We start from the raw sequence: 14,726 nt of genomic DNA, 5'->3' as shown, positions 1-14,726 counted from the left end.
GCTTTATGGCAGCACACCTAATGATGATAATAATCAGTTAAAGACTGCATCAGATCTTCAAATGGTATCATTACCAAAAACATCACAGTATGATATAGTGCTGTTTATAGTTTATTGGCACAAATAAGAGGGTTAGGGTTAGGGCGGATGGGTCAAATAGGGAAAGGGTTTATATACACACAAATGTATGAGCAGTAAATCTATGAGCTTCCAAATCTGTGTACTGACTACAAAACAGATTTTTTTTCTTATCTTTGAGTTCAAGTGAGTGAAGTTTATGACAATGGTGACAGCAATGATTGGAGCATGCCAGTATCTTTACTGAATTCATGGTGAAAATAGCAAATTGACAGTATTTCAGCAACACCTCTCCCCAAATTTCACAAATCACATTTTCAGAGGAGCTTGTGTCATTTTTAGAGGGGGCAAGCTCCCCCTGGCTCCCCTGCAGCTGGCACCCTGATGACATCTGGTACAGCAAAACAAATCCAATACCATGTAGCCCAGTATCTATCCCAGTACATTTTGGCATGCTTTCGCACAATATTGACACTTTTTGTGCTTTTTCACTCATGGCCCAGGGTGAGAAGTTTTCCAGACAGCAAGTCAATATGTCAGCCTGGCACATCTGCAACAAAAACTAAATGTAGCAACATGCCTCAGCTCAACAACCTGTCCACTGTAACAGTTTAAATAAACATGCAGCAAACTTTGATCTCTATTGTTATGCAGTCGCAGTTTCCTTGAAACAAATTGATTCTGCTCATGACAGTAAGGCTTGTTTCTGACTTCTTTATAGTGCATACAAATGCATGTAAACTACACCAGATCCTTCAAAACAAAATCCCACACACTGTCACACTCAAAAAATCATTTCTTTGATTTACTTAATACGGTTATGTCAACATTTTTCCACCAAACTGAATTGGGTTAGATTTCATTTAATATTTATATTTTCATATTTAGTAATATCATAATAACTGACTTATGTGTAACCAACATGACTGTATTTGGCAAATCCAACAAGATATGGTCAACTTGAATTTCATTAATAGGCCAGTGTCCAGCTAACTCAACTGACCAACAGAAATTCAACACTTAAGATTAATTGATTAATGCCAACAGTAAAAGTATTTCATTACTCAGACATAAGTCACTTGTGTAGATGTAAATTAACAGTGGAGCCTCCATTACTCAACTGTATTTATTACAACCATACTTAAGCAACCACTGAATTCTAGTATTCTGGTAATAAGTTCTTCTGCTCAACTGGTTTTCATTGCTATAACGGTAGCAATATTATGCCAACAATTTCCACCCAGTGTAGTTAAGTTCATTAACTAACACTACTTCAGTACTGTGAAAAAGTATATTTATTACCAGTGAAGCAGAATACAGCACCATACAGCTGCTTTAAATTCATTTTTTCTTAACACAAGAGTTTTTTAAGGTGTGCAGCATGCCTTCCCTCGTTAATGCCATGGATGTATAGAGAGAACTCGATACAGCGCCGGAGGCAGGGCCCCTTTCATATAAAAGTTGCTCAGTTGTGTATTAGCCAAAAGGTTCAATTTCTGGGGTGTGAAATTATCCAGATCTTCAACATTATGTGTCCAATAGGAGCCCGTTCTCATTCCAAACTCATTAAATATAGACGCTTTGACAGTGCTTAGTGGGGCTTACGACACTAAAAGGTACGTTTTGCATCCACATGATATGCCCCTGGATGGCATCAGTTGAGAACGAAGCCAGACAGAAACGGTGGCATTATTAATATACACTGCCAGATTGCCTGATTCACAAATAGGCAGTGTCACCTGAGAAAGTGGCCGTACGGAACGTGTCATGTGAGCATGATGTGCCACAAAATGGTGTGTTGAAATGTTGCCTTTAACGACGTAATATAAGGAGCAGGAGGGCGCCCATATGGCAGATTGGAGGGGTGGTGGATGGTTCAAGCAAACCCCAGACTTTCATGCAGGAGTCTAGTGTTTGCCTCCCTCTGAATATGATGTTTTTTTCTGCACTTTACCATGTGCCTCCTTCCTCTACACCTAATTATCTGTGGCTTCATATGCGTTTATTGACATTTTGGTGTCAACAAGCCATGTCTTTGTGTTGTCTAAACATAACCATGTCCCTCTTCATCCCACCATGTGCATTTGTTGATATTATGGTAGCGACATCCCAGAATGTAAAGACCAGATGCAGAAGGATGCCTTAAAATGTAATATGTAGATGTGGAACTGCAAAGCGGCAATATGTAATGAGTTTTGGTGAGAACGTGTTGTCCATAACGCAAACACAGAAGAGATTTTGCCAGCCCATCGGCTAACTTCTGGTTTAACACTCCGCTAACCTGAAAGTGTATAAAATGATTTAATTGACGCAAGTAAAGTCTATGAAGTGAAAACTTACATATTCTTTGGTCTGCTGTTCAGGTATTACCAAAGTCTTTGGTCCAATCTCAGATAAGATACTCTGCCCACCTCATCCATTACATCAGTAATACCTTTTCCACACATTACTATTTACAGAAATATATCAGAAAACTCTTGGCATGGGTACAGTTGCAAGAGAAGTGATGGATGAAATGAGATGCCGGAGTTGGTTTCATGACCTTTACCATCGACTGATAGACTGTTATGTCATCTGTGTGTGTGTGTGTGTGTGTGTGTGTGTGTGTGTGTGTGTTTGCATGCGACAGCTAGGTGAGCCAGTGTCTGCACACCATATCACATCTGGCTGACCAGACCAAACACACACACACACACACACACCATATCACAAACACACACACACACACACACGCACACGCACACACACACACACACACTCAACAAAGGAGTGAGTGCCAGCAACCCTGGATAAAGATTTCAGATTAGAGAGACGAATACAGACAAATATGCACGCAGACATGCAGATAGACAAACAGGCAGACAGACAGAAAGACAAACAGGCAGACAGACAGAAAGACAGACAGGCAGACAGGCAGAGAGACAGCCAGACAGACAGACACGCAGACAGGCAGACAGACAGATAGATAGTAGATAGATAGGCAGACAGAGAGATGAATGCGCAGAGAGTGAGACGAGTGTCTCTGCCATCACTCGGGGGAAGCAAAACCCAGTGCTGACCTTCAGATAGGAAATCATCATTGAACTGCCACCAAAGCAGACTGTTGATGTAATGACTTGATCTTTAATCTGGTGACAATCTGCCCTTAACCCTTTAGGGTGAATATAAAGCTCATACTGGACTGGGCAGCTCCTGGACTATATTTAATGCAGTATAGATCACAACTGATTAGACTTTACTTTTTTTATACGATAGTATTGTTCTAGATAATATTCCATGGTGGGCAAATTCTACTCCTCTGCTGCCCCTGCAGTATGTTTTACACTGAGAACAATTAAGGCTGTGCCAGATAAGGCTTAAAAAAAACAAAAAACAATGTAGTAAGAAGATGTGGGTGAACCAAAACGCAACAAAGTCTCATTGTTAACTAATTACCAACAACTGTATATTCTACTGAAAGACAGAGAAAAAAATAGAGATTTGCCACAATAATAAGAGTAAGAATAGATTGACTGTTTGATGTTTTAAAAGAAGAATAAAATAAAATAAACAGATTAATAAGAATAATAAAAATAATTGGATCAGCCATACAAATGTAGCAGTAGCAACAGTAAGTGATAAGTAAATAATAGTGATATTAACAGCATGGATGGCAAGACTGATGGTAACAACACAATGGAAATGTATATTTGTTTCATTTGATAACACTGATTATAATAAAGAAAATAAAAATTCTACTACTGACCATATGAATAGATAGTACAACCACCACCCCTGCCAAAAATAAAGAATAAAAAAAATCAAAATTACTATAATAGGAAGTACAATAATAACAATAAGAGTACACACACACACACACATATACACACACAGAATCAGGAGTTGGGGGGCACAGTGAGAAGTGATTCAAAGAGGTGTATTTTTGTATAATTCTTTTTAGTGTGAGCTGTGTTTGTTGGTTTACCTTTCAATGAATGAGTTGGACGTGGGTCAGTTTGTCTATAATTACAGATTTTGGTCCAGGAGTTGTTATCTACTGATTGATGATAAATCCCACTTCAGGCTGGTACATAAGGAAAGATGCTGTTAAGTCAGTGTTGATAAGTTTGTGCTGCTGATAAATGGCAAGTTTACTTATGAAATAGTGAATGCTCAATGAGGTAATAGGAAAGGTTTGGGTGTAAAGTTGCTTATAGCAGGGTGACAGTACTTAATAGAGTAAATGTCATGGTTCCTGCATCCTCCTCCCCCTCACTGCCAGTAAATTTCCACTCACCTTCTTCTGACCTGCTCTACCTGCAAGCCCCGCCCACTGCTGCAGCCTGCTCTCCCCACAGCTGCAGCTCATCAGCAATCAACCCGGTATTTAAAACACTCCAGCCCACACACACATTGCCAGATCGTCCTCTGCAGCATGCATGTCTTTCCAGCACTCTCCAAACAGATCATCCGTTGCCGACTCTGCCTGTCCCTGACCTGCTCTCCTCGCCTGACTCCTCGTGAACCTACCTGCCTTCTGTCCCCGACAACGTGCTCTGTTTCGGCATTTTCGAAATCTGACGGATTCCCTGGTAAAGACCTCTCTGCTCTGCTTCGACGATTCTCCTGCCTGATCCCTGCTGGTACTGTTGTTTCCATGGACGGACTTCCCGGTAACCGAACCCCTGCCTGCCCTCGACCACCTCTCCGCTCGATCCCCGACAACGCTCACACACGTGTTGTCGGCTCACGGAGCTACGGGGTTTCCTCGTCACCAGCCACAGTGGGTACAAGCTTCGTGTCTTCGCTTCGTGTGATTCCCAGAGACATTGCTTGGGCTCACAGCTCAAAGAACGAACTCTCAGTCTGTATCCTGTTTTCCATGCGTGTTGGTTTTAATAAAAGTTATTACCAACTGCCAGTGAAGTGTACTGTACTGCATCTGGGTCCTCCATACACCCGTTACAGTACGATCTGGCCAGAAATGGACCCAGCAGACTCCGGTGCTCTTCAGTCCCGCCTAGCCCGAGTTGAGGGAATGCTTCAACAGCACGAAGCTCAACTCACCTCGAACGCGGCGGAGGCTCGCCAGTCTGCTTCAGCGTTGGAACGGGCGCTAACTCAGCTAGCCACGCAGGTACAACAGATGGCAACCACGCTGACTCACCACGCCGCTCCAGCTCCGGTTCCTGCCCAGCCCGTTCAAGCACCTACGTCATCATCCTGCGCCGCTCCAAAACCTCGGGTGGGGGCTCCTGAACGCTACGCTGGAGATCCTGAGGGTTGCAATCCGTTCCTAACTAACTGTTCAATCCTGTTCGCATTGCAACCCCACACCTTCACCTCAGAAGCAGCCAGAGTCGCCTTCGCCATTAACCACCTCACGGGTCGAGCTCGCCTATGGGGGACGGCAGAATGGGAGAGGGGCACGCCAGCCTGCTTGTCGTTTCCTGCCTTCGCTGAGGAATTACGCAAGGTTTTTGGTCCGATTCCTGTGGGTCCAGACGCCACTGGGGGGCTCCTGAATCAACGCCAGGGTAATCGATCCGTCGCTGACTTCGCCATTGAGTTCCGTACAACGGCTCGCCTGAGTGATTGGAACCCAGCTGCCCAGTGTGACGCTTATCTGAACGGTCTCGCCCCATACATCAAAGATGAATTGGTTTCGTTTGATCTTCCGCATTCCCTGGACGGCTTGATCGAACTCACCACTCGTTTGGACAGACGAATCCTGGCGAGGAGAAGAGAACGGCTCCCGGAGGGGGAGACTCGGCGGACTCTCGCCATTCAGCCTGGTCCTTCCTCCAGCCCTTCCTCGAACTCTGTACAGGGGACTGAACCCATGCAGGTGGGTCGCACCCGGCTGACAGCCGAGGAGCGGGAGAGACGGCGTCGGGGCAACTTATGTCTGTACTGTGGTCAAGCCGGACACTTCGTATCCAGTTGCTCGGTAAAAGGGCGGGCTCAGCAGTAAGAGGGGGCATTCTGCTGAGCCGATCCCGGAACTTTGCCTCCAATCCACGTCCTCTGTTCCATGCCCAACTCCAGCTCAAGGAGGGACTCCACACCCTCGCCACATTCATTGACTCTGGGGCCGATGTTAACCTGATTGACGAGGAGCTCGCTCGTCAGTTAGGGGTGCAACAGGTTCCCCTTCCTCGTCCTGTGCCAGCCAGCGCCTTGGATGGTCATCTGTTGGGGACCGTCACTCATCAAACCACTCCCATCGCCATGCAATTAGCGGGGAGACATGACGAGACCATTCAATTTCACATTCTGAGGTCTCCGAATCTGCCCCTAATCCTGGGGTATCCCTGGCTTCGCCGACATAACCCTCACATAGACTGGTCCACTGGCTCGATCCTGAACTGGAGTCCATCGTGTCAACAGATCTGCCTCAAACGACCGAGCAAACCCGCTCCATCCCTCAGTTCCGGCTCTTCCCTGGATGTTTCCATGGTGCCGCCAGAATACCACGACTTCAGGGAGGTATTCAACAAGGCACGGGCTACTTCTCTCCCTCCTCACTGAGCCTATGATTGTGCCATCGACCTCCTTCCGGGTTCTACTCCACCCAAGGGGCGTCACTACTCCCTCTCCGGGCCAGAGAGGGAGGCCATGGAGACCTACATCAAAGACTCTCTGGCTTCTGGCATCATCCGGCCTTCCTCGTCTCCGGCTGGGGCAGGGTTCCTCTTCGTGGGGAAGAAGGATGGCTCTCTCCACCCCTGCATTGATTACCGGGGCCTGAATGACATTACGGTAAAAAACCGTTATCCTCTCCCTCTCATTGCCTCTGCCTTTGAACTGTTGCAAGGTGCCACCATCTTTTCGAAGTTGGACCTTCGTAATGCATATCACCTGGTCCGGATCAGAGAGGGAGACAAGTGGAAGACGGCGTTCAACACACCCAACGGGCATTACGAATACCTGGTAATGCCGTTTGGACTCACCAACGCCCCAGCAGTCTTCCAGGCGTTAATCAACGATGTGCTGAGAGACTTCCTGAACAAGTTTGTTTTTGTGTACCTTGACGACATCTTGATCTTCTCTCAATCCCGGCAAGACCATGTTCATCATGTCCAGACAGTCCTGCAACGCCTGCTACAGAATTCATTGTTCGTCAAGGCGGAGAAATGTGAATTCCACGCCGCCTCCGTCTCCTTCCTGGGCTACATCATTGGGCACAACCGGATGGAGATGGACCCCGCCAAAGTCTCTGCCGTCTCCGCCTGGCCTGTTCCTGACTCACGAAAACAACTCCAGCGCTTCCTGGGCTTCGCGAATTTCTACCGGAGATTCATCCGGGGCTACAGCACTGTGGCAGCGCCTCTCTCTGCACTCACCTCACCCAAGATCCCGTTTCGCTGGTCCCCGGCCGCTAACGAAGCTTTCCTGCATCTGAAAAAACGCTTCAGCTCGGCACCTATCCTCCTCATCCCTGACCCCGAGAAGCAGTTCGTGGTGGAAGTCGACGCCTCAGACGTTGGTGTGGGGGCCGTCCTTTCTCAACGCTCGGCCGACGACGGGAAGTTGCATCCCTGTGCCTTCTTCTCAAGACGTCTATCCCCGGCTGAGCGGAACTATGACATCGGGAACCGGGAGCTGCTGGCGGTGAAGCTGGCCCTGGAGGAGTGGCGCCACTGGCTGGAGGGTACCCAGGTTCCGTTCTTGGTTTGGACTGACCACAAGAACCTGGAATACATCAAGTCGGCCGAGAGACTGAATTCCCGCCAGGCCCGGTGGGCCCTGTTCTTTGCCCGGTTCCTCTTCATGCTCTCCTACAGACCTGGTTCCCGGAACGTCAAACCGGATGCGCTGTCCCGGCAGTTCCTGGTGGGGGAGGATGAGGAGGTTTCCCGTTCCGACAGCATTCTCCCTGCTTCCCGTCTCCTGGCCGCTCTCACCTGGGAGTTGGAGGAGCGGATCAAGACAGCACTGGAAGAACAACCGGGTCCCAGCTCCTGTCCACAGAACCGGCTGTTTGTGCCACAGGAATTCAGGTCTGAGGTTCTGCAGTGGGCCCACACATCCCGTCTGACCTGTCACCCAGGGGTCGCTCGGACTAGGGAGGTCCTGCAGCAACGCTTTTGGTGGGCTACTCTGGATCAAGACACCAAGAACTAAATGCCTGCCTGGTCTGCAACCAGAGCAAAACGCCTCGCCAAGCTCCTGCGGGCCTCCTGAAACCTCTCCCGGTCCCTCATCGCCCCTGGTCCCATCTCTCCTTGGACTTTGTCACCGGTCTGCCACTGTCAGACGGCAACACTGCCATCCTGACGGTGGTGGACCGGTTTAGCAAGATGGCTCACTTCATCGCTCTGCCCAAGCTCCCCTCCGCTAAAGAGACTGCAGAATTGATGCTGCTCCACGTCTTCCGTCTGCATGGCCTGCCTACTGACGTGGTGTCGGATCGAGGGCCTCAGTTTACGTCTGCATTCTGGAAGGAGTTCTGCCGCCTACTGGGGGCGTCCACCAGCCTGTCATCCGGATACCACCCCCAGTCCAACGGCCAGACAGAGCGGATGAACCAGCATATGGAGACCACTCTTCGCTGCATGGCATCCAGCCAACCCACTTCCTGGTCCTCCCAGCTCCTTTGGGTGGAATACGCCCACAACTCGTTGGTCAGTTCTGCCACCGGACTCACACCATTCCAGTGTGCTTATGGCTTCCAGCCTCCCCTGTTCCCGGCCCAAGAAATAGAGACTGCTTACCCGTCAGTGGAGAACTTCATCCGCCGCTGCCGCTGAACCTGGTCTCAAGCCCGGTCAGCACTCCTGAAAACCGCCGCCCGTTACACCTCCTCAGCCAACCGTCGCCGCTCCCAGGCCCCTCCATACCAGGTGGGAAAGAAAGTATGGCTCTCCACCAAAGATCTTCCCCTGAGGGTGGAGTCCCGGAAGCTGGCTCCCAAGTTTGTTGGTCCCTTCCCGGTCGAGAAGGTGGTGAATGAGGTCGCGGTCCGTCTCAAGCTGCCCCGCTCCATGCGCATTCACCCGACCTTCCACGTCTCCAAGCTCAAGCCTGTCAGGGAGAGCGCTCTGCAGCCCGCCGCCCGGCCTCCTCCTCCTCCTCGTCTCATCGATGGCGCCCCAGCATACACCGTTCGGCGCCTTCTTCGCTCTCGTCGCCGGGGACGTGGTCTGCAATACCTGGTGGATTGGGAGGGATACGGCCCGGAGGAGCGGTCCTGGGTCCCGGCTCGGCAGATCCTGGACGACCAGCTGATTGAGGACTTCCACCGTCGCCATCCTGATCAGCCCTCCCGTGCCGCTCCTGGAGGTGGGTCTTCTGTCTCTTCTCCTCCTCCTTCTCCAGTTCCCGGTCCATCTGGTTTGGGGTCCTGCACGAGGGGTTCCGACTCACCGATGAGGGTTGCTCCGTCCTCGGATGACGACGACAACGACGACGACGACGCTGACGGCAATGTTGTTTCCATGGGGTCCGAGGAGTTCTAGCCCTCCTCCTGGCCCCCTCCGCCCGCACGGTTTCGGTGTCCTTGGTTTGGGACGTCATGGGCCGTCCCTTGAGGGGGGGGTTCTGTCATGGTTCTTGCATCCTCCTCCCCCTCACTGCCAGTAAATTTCCACTCACCTTCTTCTGACCTGCTCTACCTGCAAGCCCTGCCCACTGCTGCTGCCTGCTCTCCCCACAGCTGCAGCTCATCAGCAATCAACCCGGTATTTAAGACACTCCAGCCCACACACACATTGCCAGATCGTCCTCTGCAGCATGCATGTCTTTCCAGCACTCTCCAAACAGATCATCCGTTGCCGACTCTGCCTGTCCCCGACCTGCTCTCCTCGCCTGACTCCTCGTGAACCTACCTGCCTTCTGTCCCCGACCACGTGCTCTGTTTCGGCATTCCGGAAATCTGACGGATTCCCTGGTAAAGACCTCTCTGCTCTGCTTCGATGATTCTCCTGCCTGATCCCTGCTGGTACTGTTGTTTCCGTGGACGGACTTCCCGGTAACCGAACCCCTGCCTGCCCTCGACCACCTCTCCGCTCGATCCCCGACAACGCTTACACACGTGTTGTCGGCTCACGGAGCTACAGGGTTTCCTTGTCACCAGCCACAGTGGGTACAAGCTTCGTGTCTTCGCTTCGTGTGATTCCCAGAGACATTGCTAGGGCTCACAGCTCGAAGAACGAACTCTCAGTCTGTATCCTGTTTTCCATTCGTGTTGGTTTTAATAAAAGTTATTACCAACTGCCAGTGAAGTGTACTGTACTGCATCTGGGTCCTCCATACACCCGTTACAGCAAATGCAAGAGTTTGAATTTTAAGGTAAGCAGAGCTGTAACAGTTAGTCAGTTATACTCCTTTTCCACTAAAATTAACGTGTGTACACAGTTTTTGTGAACACAAGTAAACCTGCTAAAAATTACTGTAGACTCTTTCCCCATTGCAAGTAGAGCAGAGACGTGTACACGGCTACTGTAATAGGGCTTCTGTGTGGGGTTCTTGGGGGGGTCGTTTTTTTTTTTTTTGTTTTGTTTTTTTTGTGTGTCTTGTAGAAGGTTAGTCAACAGTAGAAAGCAGCATGGAGGCCTGTGAAAACATTATGGCGGTTACTTCTCTTAATATATGTCTCCTACTAATTCAGTTTGTCTTTAAAATTTGGTGCAGACTAATTTGGATCGATGTTGCTGCACTGCTGCTATACACAGGTTCACCTGGGTGTTATGTTTCCATCAGTGCTTTTCAGAGCGAGAGCCAATAAATACTTGTGATTACTGTGAGTCATTTGACCCAGTTATGGATACCAATTGTTACCTTTCCCAGTACATTAAAAAACCAGATGTTCATTTTTTTTGGGGGGGTTGTGTGCATTAGACAAAGGGCTCTGACTAATAAGTCGACTGTCAGTAAGATAAGCTATTTTGAAAACCGATGTACTGTATCATCAAGCTAAATTTTCAAATATTCTCTGGTTCCGTCAGGATTTGTTGTTTGTTTCTGTTATGTATGATACCAAATTATTATCATTTTTTGTATTAGACTATTGGTTGGGCAAAACAAGTCATGAGAAGGCATAACCTTAGGTTCTGGGAGCATGTGATGCCCTAAATGCAAGAAAACTCTTGTTCTGTGCTCAGCAGCCATTTACATAACAACGGTGAGTCATTCTGTCAGTGCAGCATTACTAGCATCTGACTCAAGGGTCTTTAAATTATACTGAGCATCTTTAAGTGTTCAAGCATGACATAAATACAGAAAGGTGAAAAATGAAAGAAGAGACTTTAATAAATGAGTGAAGAAACATAATGAAGTGATGGAAGGGTGTGATTCATTTGCTATGACTCAACCAAGCACCTATAGGTGCCTGCTGGAGCAGCCTCTCTGTCACCATCATGCAAACAACGCAGATCTTTGGGAAGAATGCTGTTCACCTCACTCTTTTAAAGAATCTTTGGTTTTTACCCTCTTTGTCACCCCTCATGTCATATTGGAGGTCACTGACTTAATTATATTCCCTTTTTAACCCTTTAAAACCTGGACTGATACCAGCTAACATCAGATGCCTTTCACAAGCATTGAAACTTTTGTCACGTGAGCAAATTGGTTTGATTTCTTTCAAAGTGGGAAAAACATAATGAGCAGCTTGTTAAGAAATGTCCTGTGGTGGAAAAAATAAGTAAAAGATGAAGAAAAAATTATCGAAGAACTAACTAAAGGAGACAGAGAATGAATCATACCCCCCACCCCCCCCACCCCCAAAAAACGGGGAAATATAAGGAAAATGGTATTCAAAATTATCATCATATACTACATGTATTTAAAATTATGGTACAGAAAAACTTTTTTTCAGGTCATTTCCTATATTTTTATTTTGTGTGTGTGTGTGCTAAATTTCAAGTAATTTCTTTGTAGACCTAACTTTTTATTATTTTTGCTCATTTTTGGGTCATTTCTTGTTAAGTTGTTCATTGTCTTCTTTTCCTGTTTTAAAAGAAATCAAGCCATTTTGTGCTTTAAAGGTTTTAAAGGGTTCATCGAGCAGTCCCATATGAATGTAATCCTACTTTCATGTGACGTGTCAAAATGACTATGATGTACTTTGATGTATTGCATGCAGTGGATTTTTCCACCAGTGTAAATCATTACATGCTTCTCTCTAGACTAGTAGATGAAATACAAGGTCACAGCTAGATGACACTGTCTGCAGGCCCAATCACGCACGCACACACACACACAAACACACACACACACACACACACACACACACACACACACATGCACCAATCAATCGAGCCATGGGGTGAGTTATTGCACAAATTTAACTCTTGGGGTAAGAGATAACAGGCAATCAGTTCAACAAGCATTTGTTTCACATGTTGTGGGAAACATAATGACACATGGATTGTATAGTATCTTGTGAAATTTTAGTTGTAAATAACACAAGGAATATGTGCATAAATATGGCAAGAGTTATCAATAACCTTAAAAAATATTACTAAACATTTGTAATCCAGCACGTTCATCTCTTCTCTCTGCTCATCAATCAGTGTTTTTCAGAAGATACTTTCTGATTAATTGCACCCGATTTTCAAGTGGTGTAATGCAGCAAAGTCATAATGCTTGTTTAATAATATGTTACAGTACTTAAGTACTTTTAGAGTATCTGTACTTTACTTGAGGTTTTATATTTCTGTCAACTATTACTTTTACTTTATTACATTTGCCCTTAGCATTTTAGTTACTTACTACAAAATGGGCAAGGAAGGAGGAAGGGAGGGACAGATAGACAAATGAAGTAATGAATGGGAAGGAAAATCTGGATTTTGTTCTTAAAATCCTTTAAATCCTGAAAAAGACCTTGTTTTTCTTCAAGTGTATAATGTACGCTCCTTTTTTAAGGTGGTGCATGTTACAAAGAAATAAACTTAATTATTATTAAAATGCTGACCACTTGCTTTTTTATTACACAATATGTACTTGTACTGTTACTTTGACACTTAAGTGCAATCAGTATCATAAAATTACTTTTGATACTTATGTACAGTATATTTGCAATACTCTAAGACTTTTACTCAGGTAATATTCTAATAGGTGACTTCAATTTCTACCAAAGTCATTTTCTGGTAAGATATCTACACTTTTACCCAAGAATGGCTTTTAGGTACTTCACTCACTACCAAATTTTTCTCTGTGTGCACTCTTAGCCTGGTAAGTAACGTCCTACATTTCCCAGAATGCCTCAACAACCACTAGTAGTACAAGTGATTACATCCATCAGTGTTTTCAGAGATTGTCAATGAAGACTGTCCAGAGCTAATACTCAGCAGTCAAGTTCTCAGGGGTCCTGAGGTTAAATTGATAGTGCAGACATCTACATCTTTAATGAGGACTATCGAACATTAGTGCAACAAGTAAAGAAGCTTGACTTAATTTAGGCGGTCTGACAACCAAACCTGACTTTTACAATTTGTATTAAATTAAGTCTTTTCAAGACTTGGGTGAAAACTATGAGAATGGAATGTGTTTGATCAGTTAGATTGATTTAAATGGAAATGTAAAGACAAAACAATGCAGCGTATTTTGAGTCTTAAAAGAAAAACTTAAGCTGCATGTCACTATCATGCAGGACCTTTGTCTTGATTTTGCTTTGTCCCAGGTTAGAGAAATTTTACTATAGTATAAAATCGAAATAGAAAATGCTCATACTTCTCTTTAATGAATAGATCACATACCTGGACCAGAATATCATAATCAGAAAACACACGCAAGATTAGATTTTGAGTGATTTCTTTGCCTAAAGGTTGCATCCATACAGGTGGATGGAGCTCTTCTTACAGTGCACAGAAAACCATAATCACCTGTAGCCATTATTAGTTATTAGTCTTGTCAGTGTGTTTCACAGACCTAAAAAAAACCTTCCAATCAAAAGCACAGAAGACAAGAGAGTTGTGTCTTACCTGCTGTTCCAGCTGTTTCAGTGGTGTGATGTCAGCTGCTCACACTGCTATAAAAACCATGAAATGCTCTGTTTCTTTTCCTAAAGCTCTGATGTTCTCTTTTCTGGCACATTATTCCCGTCTTTCCCCTTTATAAACCCCCTGACTCTCTCTCTCTCTCTCTCTCTCTCTCTCTCTCTCTCTCTCTCTCTCCCTCCCTCACGCACCCCTCTCAGTGCCAGTGGGGTGCATATTGAGTGTGTGTGGGCAGCAACCAATCAGAGAACAGCAGCTTCAGCGACATTTGCGACGCGCACATGTTCAGTCTGACGCTCTCACACTGACACACTTATAGGACGAATACATGCATACACATCACTCCCTCTCTCTGTCTCTCTATCGCTTTCTCTTTTTCTCTCTCTCTCTCTCACACACACACACACACACACACGAGTTAAGCACATCTGTCCTCTGCGTCCGTCTTATCCAACCATTCAGAGGATTAGCGTGTTGGATTTTTTCACGTAGAAACCCAGCTTGATAATCCCTGTCATGCTCATTGTCTCTACGATGGTTATTGCATCACTGTGATTTTGAGTGTGATGTCTTTGCAGCGTAACAGTCCCTGTGTTCCATATAAGGCGTGGGAAAGCTGCGATTTCTGATGTCGTACTGATTTACATGCAATATTATCTTGGCCTAGGAATGTTATGTAAGACGCTGATGTATGATGCCACAGCAATGTCATTTTTTTATTCGGAAGAG

The 14,726-nt window shown here is 46.2% G+C and overlaps 1 protein-coding gene across 1 annotated transcript in view; it reads right to left on the bottom strand.

The window, feature by feature from the left end:
* The window catches only part of LOC121951979 (uncharacterized), a 39,341-nt gene extending 25,221 nt beyond the window's left edge, over positions 1–14,120 (bottom strand). The window contains exon 1 of the mRNA XM_088085074.1: positions 13,983–14,120. The gene's annotated coding sequence lies outside the window, so the exon portion shown is untranslated. The remainder of the gene's footprint in view (positions 1–13,982) is intronic.
* Between the last annotated feature and the right edge of the window lie 606 nt (positions 14,121–14,726).

This window comes from Plectropomus leopardus, chromosome 12 (assembly GCF_026936395.1).
Source record: "Plectropomus leopardus strain MGB_pleo_1.0 chromosome 12, ASM2693639v1, whole genome shotgun sequence".
NCBI lineage: Eukaryota > Metazoa > Chordata > Actinopteri > Perciformes > Serranidae > Plectropomus > Plectropomus leopardus.
Note: the sequence above shows the minus strand (reverse complement) of the source record. Positions and strands in the feature narration are given on the sequence as shown.